The 6,128-nt window shown below is 36.5% G+C and overlaps 1 pseudogene; it reads right to left on the bottom strand.

Annotated features, from left to right (window-relative positions):
- Positions 1-2,753: 2,753 nt before the first annotated feature.
- LOC121326305 lies at positions 2,754-5,813 on the bottom strand (annotated as a pseudogene).
- Between the last annotated feature and the right edge of the window lie 315 nt (positions 5,814-6,128).

The following is a 6,128-nucleotide window of genomic DNA, read 5'->3' as shown; positions in this document are numbered from 1 at the left end:
CGCACCTGTGCCTCTGTTTCTACTCCACCATCAGTGTCTCTCTGTATTGCTTAGTCAGTGGTTACCCACACATGTGACACGAGCGCCCGGTCATAGGCGCTGATTATCCCTCTCAGCACTGTGAAGTCCATCATTAAGAAGTGGAAGATGCATCATGTCACCCAGACACTGCCCAGATCAGGTCGCCCTCCCAAACTGAGCAGCTGGGCAAGCAGGAAGCTGGTTTGGGATGTCACTCTGAAGCCAACAATGACCTTGAGAGATCTGCAAAGTTCTGTATCTGAGGTAGGAGTCAGTGTTCACACATCAACAATAAGCCGGTCCCTACACAAAGCTGGCCTGTATGGACAGGTGGCAAGAAAGAAGCCATTATTCAAAAAGCACATATGGAGTTTGTGACAAAGCATTTAGATCATACTGCAGGCATGTGGAAAAAAGTTTTGTGGTCAGACGAGCGTTACGTCTAGCGCAGGCCCAACACTGCACATCACCCAGTCAACACCATCCCAACTGTCAAGCATGGTGGTGGCAGCATTATATTATGGGGATACTTCTCTTCAGCAGGGACTGGAAAGCTTGTCAGGATAGAGAGCAGAATGGAAAGTAAAGGCGAATTCTTGAGGAAAACTTGTTTGAGTCAGCCAGGACTGAAACTGGGGAGGAAATTCACTTTTCAGCAGGACAATGACCTGAAGCACAAAGCCAAAGCCACACTGGAGTGGTTGAACAAGAAGAGAATATGTTCTTGAGTGTTGAGGATTTAAAAAGTCAGTGTTGAACATTTGAAAAAGAGGGTTTATTTTTATGATGGTCCTCTGATGTGGTTGGAAAATAAATAAAAGGGATTGTAAAATGATGACATAATGCACAAGAAAACACAGATTTAGATATGTGATATGACTCGCTTATAAATTATGTTTTGTATTTTTTATTTATTTTTTTCATTTCGTAAAGATGGCGCCTCATTAAAATGATGCTAATACATGAAAATTCAAATGATTCAAATCCTATTCACCACACTTGACAACCAATCAAAGTGAAATTCCAGTTAAAGCACACAGGTCAGACTATATTTTATAAATTGCAACCAGAAACACATTGTACATTTAAATTTGTAAACATTGTGTGTGTTCTTGTATTTCTTCTTTTGTTAAAGTGTTGTGTATTTTGAACAAAAACTAAAATCCCTTCCCTGAAAAAAGCAAGTGCAGAATGTGGCCAAGGTCGAACAGACTGATTGTTGATTAGACCAGGCCATGTCGCATAAAAGAGCAGCTGAAAGGAAGCTTCCTGGGTTGGTTTGGTTTAAGAAAGAGCTGAAAGCAGCAGGTTGTGTGCACAGCCCTGTACCCAGATAGCTTTTGCTTGGGTGCTGATTTACTGGACTGTTTATTTTGTTTAATTTGTTATAAAATACTAGTGTGCAATCTCCTGTCTTCTGCCTCTGCTTTCCCTGCTGTTATCAGCCTTGACTACAGTGCTACCCTACACAGGAGTCTTTCATGTGGTCCTTCACCCCTTGTATATGTTTTTGTATCATGCTCTGATATTCATTTACATTCAGAGTTCCTATTAATGTAATGCAAAGCTATACAGGAAACTTTGAATTACTTCTGCAAATATCATCATTTGATTGACAAATTAATATTGAAAATCTTTTCAACCATTATCAAAGTAAAGCTGACATTGGACTAAAGAAGTCTTATATGTATCTCACCCTTCGTTCAATGACAGTTATAAAAAGTAATTAAGAAAGGTAAATGTAAACCTAACTTTCTTCTCCCCACACTGGGGTTGTGAGTGGATGGGAGAGTGGGTGGGTAGGTGTTGGCTGTCAAACTGCCACCCTCCCAATCATGTCAGTCAATATCAATCTTGCTATCTGCCAACAATATGAATCTCCAATAAACCTTAGGGATCACCAGTCATTTAAAGGGCAACAGTAATATGCAATAGACACACAATTAAGTAGCTACTACATTATAAGAACATAGGAAAGGTTACAAACAATAGGCCATTTGGCCCATCTTGCTTGTTTGATTGTTAGTAGCTTATTGATTCCAAAATCTCATCAAGCGGCTTTTTGAAGGATCCCAAGGTGTCAGCTTCAACAACATTACTGGGGAGTTGGTTCCAGACTTCCACAATTCTCTGTGTAAAAATAGTTCCTCCTAGTTTTTGTTCTGAATGACCCTTTGTCTACTCTCCATTTGTGACCCCTGGTCCTTGTTACTTTTTTCAGGTTGAAAAAGTCCTCTGTGTTGACATTGTCAATACCTCTTAGAATTTTGAATGCTTGAATGAGGTTGCCACATAGTCTTCTTTGTTCTAGACTAAATAGATTCAATTGTTTTAGCCTGTCTGCATATGACATGCCTTTTAAACCAGGAATAATTCTGGTCGCTCTTTTTTGCACTCTTTCTAGAGCAGCAATATCCTTTTTATAGCGAAGATGAAGTTTTACTAATGCATTGTAAAGTTTTAACATTATTTCCCTTGATTTAAATTCAGCAGGAGTGACGGCAATCTACGCTAGGGTTCGTTACAATAAGTCTATGCTACAGTTTTGACTACCCGGTTCTGATTCATGATTGAAGAGAGCCAATGTGTTTGTTTATGACAGAAAGAAAAGAAACAAAAAAGAAATTAATTGCAAGTAATGCTAATGCTTTTGTCTTCCATTTCTATTTATTGTGTTCACATTGACAGAGTACACTGTAGAAAGAAATGGTTATGTTATTGAAATTCACAATTTACTTTCTGCTGCTCCTTCTGCTAGTCCTGCCAGGATTAACCATATTGTTGTCCTTTGGCCACTCCATGTAGGTCCTCTTAGCCATCAGGTATTTCAGTTTGTAATACTTAGAAGGAATCATGTACTGAGGCTCCAGTAAAATCAATATTATATTATCAGAGTTTGCAGTTAGAAGTTGGTGGTATGCAAATTAAAGTTTATAGCTCACTCACTCCATATGAAATTTGGGGATAAAACAAAGATGGACTTGTAGCTTTTTTCGATGCAGCTGATTATATTTTCAACAATACTTTTCCCTGGTATGAAATTTCTCTTGTGCTGACATATTTAAACAGACCTATCATCTTCTAGGTTGGGCAAAAGATACTTCTTCACCCAGATGTAATCAAGTTGGCTGTAAGACACAAATGCATTACTGTATATATCAGACCTGGAGTTTTTTGACGTCTTTTTGCCTTTGTTCTTCACTTTGTTTGGGTCCACTGCCAAATCATTCTCATACACCAAACTGTTATTGCAATGGTTATCGCTATTATGTGGGTAAATATAGTGTCAAGTACAAGGGTCAAATTGAATGGCTTTTGGGTAGCTGCAGCTATAGGTGTCCGTCAGCAGCTGCTGAGGAAATTGATTGACAGGGTATGGAGAAAAATTGCATCTATAAACAGCATTTCACGCTTTCTAAAACTGTTACAGTCTGGTATGTCAGGCAATCAATTTGACCCTAGGTGAAGTTCTTTCAAAGCATCAAGATGAACTAGGTTTTTAAGGACACTGGTTATTTAGTTGCTCTATAAATCCAGAATGCGCGTGTTCTTGGGTGAGCATTTGAAGACTAAATGATCCAGATTATTTAATGATACATTAGAGCAATTATACTCTCAGTCCAGATACAATCCCCAAACTCATAAATCAGTGGGCTGGCCCTGACATTCCGATATTTTAATGACTCTGTGTATTTTGTAGTGACACTCAATTGGTGGTTGTTTCAGTTAGTTCACCTTAAAATGAGTGTGCTCAGATTAGTCAGTGTTTTACAGATGGGCTCTTTGTGGTCTGCTGTTGCTGTGAGGACAAGTCATCATGTTTACTATGGGAGTGTTTTCAATAGTAAGATTCTTTAGCATCTTGTTGATTAAAAAAAAAAAAAAACACACATACACACACATATATATACATATATATATATATATATATATATATATATATATATATATATATATATATATATATATATATATATATATATATATATATATATATATAATTTTGAAGAAAAACTAAATTAGATATTGTTGCTTTGTTTATTTTTTAATGTCTCCAGCAAGATGCTTTTGCTTATTACAACGTTAATAAATTGTCCAGTTATATTTAAATCATTCATATTAATTGAATTGATGATTGCAGAGCTTGATTAATAAGATAATCCCAAGACATCCTAACATCTATTATAAATAGACTTGCCACCTTAAAATTTGCTTTGCTTTGACCTATGGCAAATCCAACATAACAATTCTTAATCTTATTTTCATCAATTAAACAGTCAATACAATACAGTAATCCGTTGCATATCTGGCTGAGGTGGGACCAGAAAGGACGGATATGTAAAAAGCCAGATGAATGAATCCTGTTTTAAATACCATTATACACAGCTAACAATGACTATATTCACACAATTATTGTTCTGAGATCCAGCTTTTATTAGGGTACTTTCCTAAATCCCTTGTTTAGAAAGGTACAGGGTATCAATGCTTGTGACAGAGTAGCCGTCTGCTGTGTGAGTGCGTGGATTCGTTGCTGAATGACAGGCAGGAGATCGAGACGGGGGTGTTTACATATCAACACACTAAACAGCTCAAGTGACACTACCAGCAATGTTTGTGCACGGAACACAAACAAAACAGTGTATGAAAACTTTGGTAAGATCTACAGTCTCTGAACTAATCTTCTCTGTTCAATAATGAACTAATGAAAAAGTGTCATTCTGATGAAATTAAAAAATCTAAAAGCACTTCTGAAAGGGCAATTAAAAAAAAAAAAAAAAAAAAAAAAAAAAAAAAAAAAAAAAGCATAAAAGTGCTCTGGCTTTTCTGTTCCATACTACATTAAGGATCGTTATTGCTGTGTTACCTGTTTGTGGGCAATGCACTTGACCTTACACTATCAGTGCACTAGAGCTGTCGTTTTGAAAAGAGCTTTGAAACAGAGTTTACAGTTATAAGTGTAACAAGCTGTCAGGATGTTAACAATGAAAAGGAAAAATATAGGTACGTTATTTAAACAGGTGTAGCAACATGTGGACTTAGAAAAGTCACAGAATGCAGAACCCCACAAGCAAGGTTAATGTTTTCCTACATTTTCAATGATCTTAGTACAAAATAGGAAAGTGCACTGATAGAGGAACTATAGTCTCATAACTCTCTCTTACTTTTGAACATCAGTTTGGTTAAATGCTAGTTTCAACTTGATTCAGAGTAGCTGGGTGCCATTTTAATTGGACCAGTTTCTCTTTATAATTGTTGGGAAAAGGCTGACATAATAAAAAGATTGAAAAGAGCCAAACAGAATGAAATTGTCTGTTATTTAAAAAAGCTCAACATTTACTGTATGCAATGCAGGCATATATGTTTAGGGTTAGATATTGGGACACAAATAGAGGCTAGGATGAGTTGTGTTTTTCATTTACATTAAAAAATATATTCATGTTTCATTTTTGGATAAACTTTATTCTGTAGAACATGTGATAATGCAGTGAGTAGTACAATTCAAATATCATGTGTACACATACCCTATGTTTAAGTCATTGGCTGTGTATCTTTTTAGATTTTGGCATCTGCTTTGGTGGACTTTATTGTGAAATAAAACCGATGAGCATTGTAGTTTCATCATAGTTACATGCACCGCAGTATTCGCTCAATGGACTAGATTTTTCTCTAAAGTGATGTGACCTTTAGAACAAATGCAATTTTCTGCTTGACAAGGTAGTTTTGTACTCTATGTATTGTGTGGCTTTAGTCTGGACTTTCTTAATATACTTACACTGTGTCACGTCATACATAGTATTTCAGGACTGCATATAAACATAGCCAGTGTCAAATATGTGTCGCTTTTGCTTGGCCAAGTTTATTTTCATTACAATAGTTTGTTTGGAGTAGGAGCAATAACAACCACATGTACTGTACTTCTATATATGGTTCCAAACTTCCCTGAGGATGTGGGAAACCAGATGTAGTTATACCTAGAAGTCAGGATATTCTGTGAGCATTTGTTGTAGAAATGTCTAGATGTACTTCTGTGCTTATTCTGGGGGTACCAGTAACACCATTTCTCTATGCACAGTAACCCCAGGTGTTTAACAGAGTAGATAAAAAAA

This window comes from Polyodon spathula, chromosome 1 (genome assembly GCF_017654505.1).
Source record: "Polyodon spathula isolate WHYD16114869_AA chromosome 1, ASM1765450v1, whole genome shotgun sequence".
Lineage (NCBI taxonomy): Eukaryota > Metazoa > Chordata > Actinopteri > Acipenseriformes > Polyodontidae > Polyodon > Polyodon spathula.
Note: the sequence above shows the minus strand (reverse complement) of the source record. Positions and strands in the feature narration are given on the sequence as shown.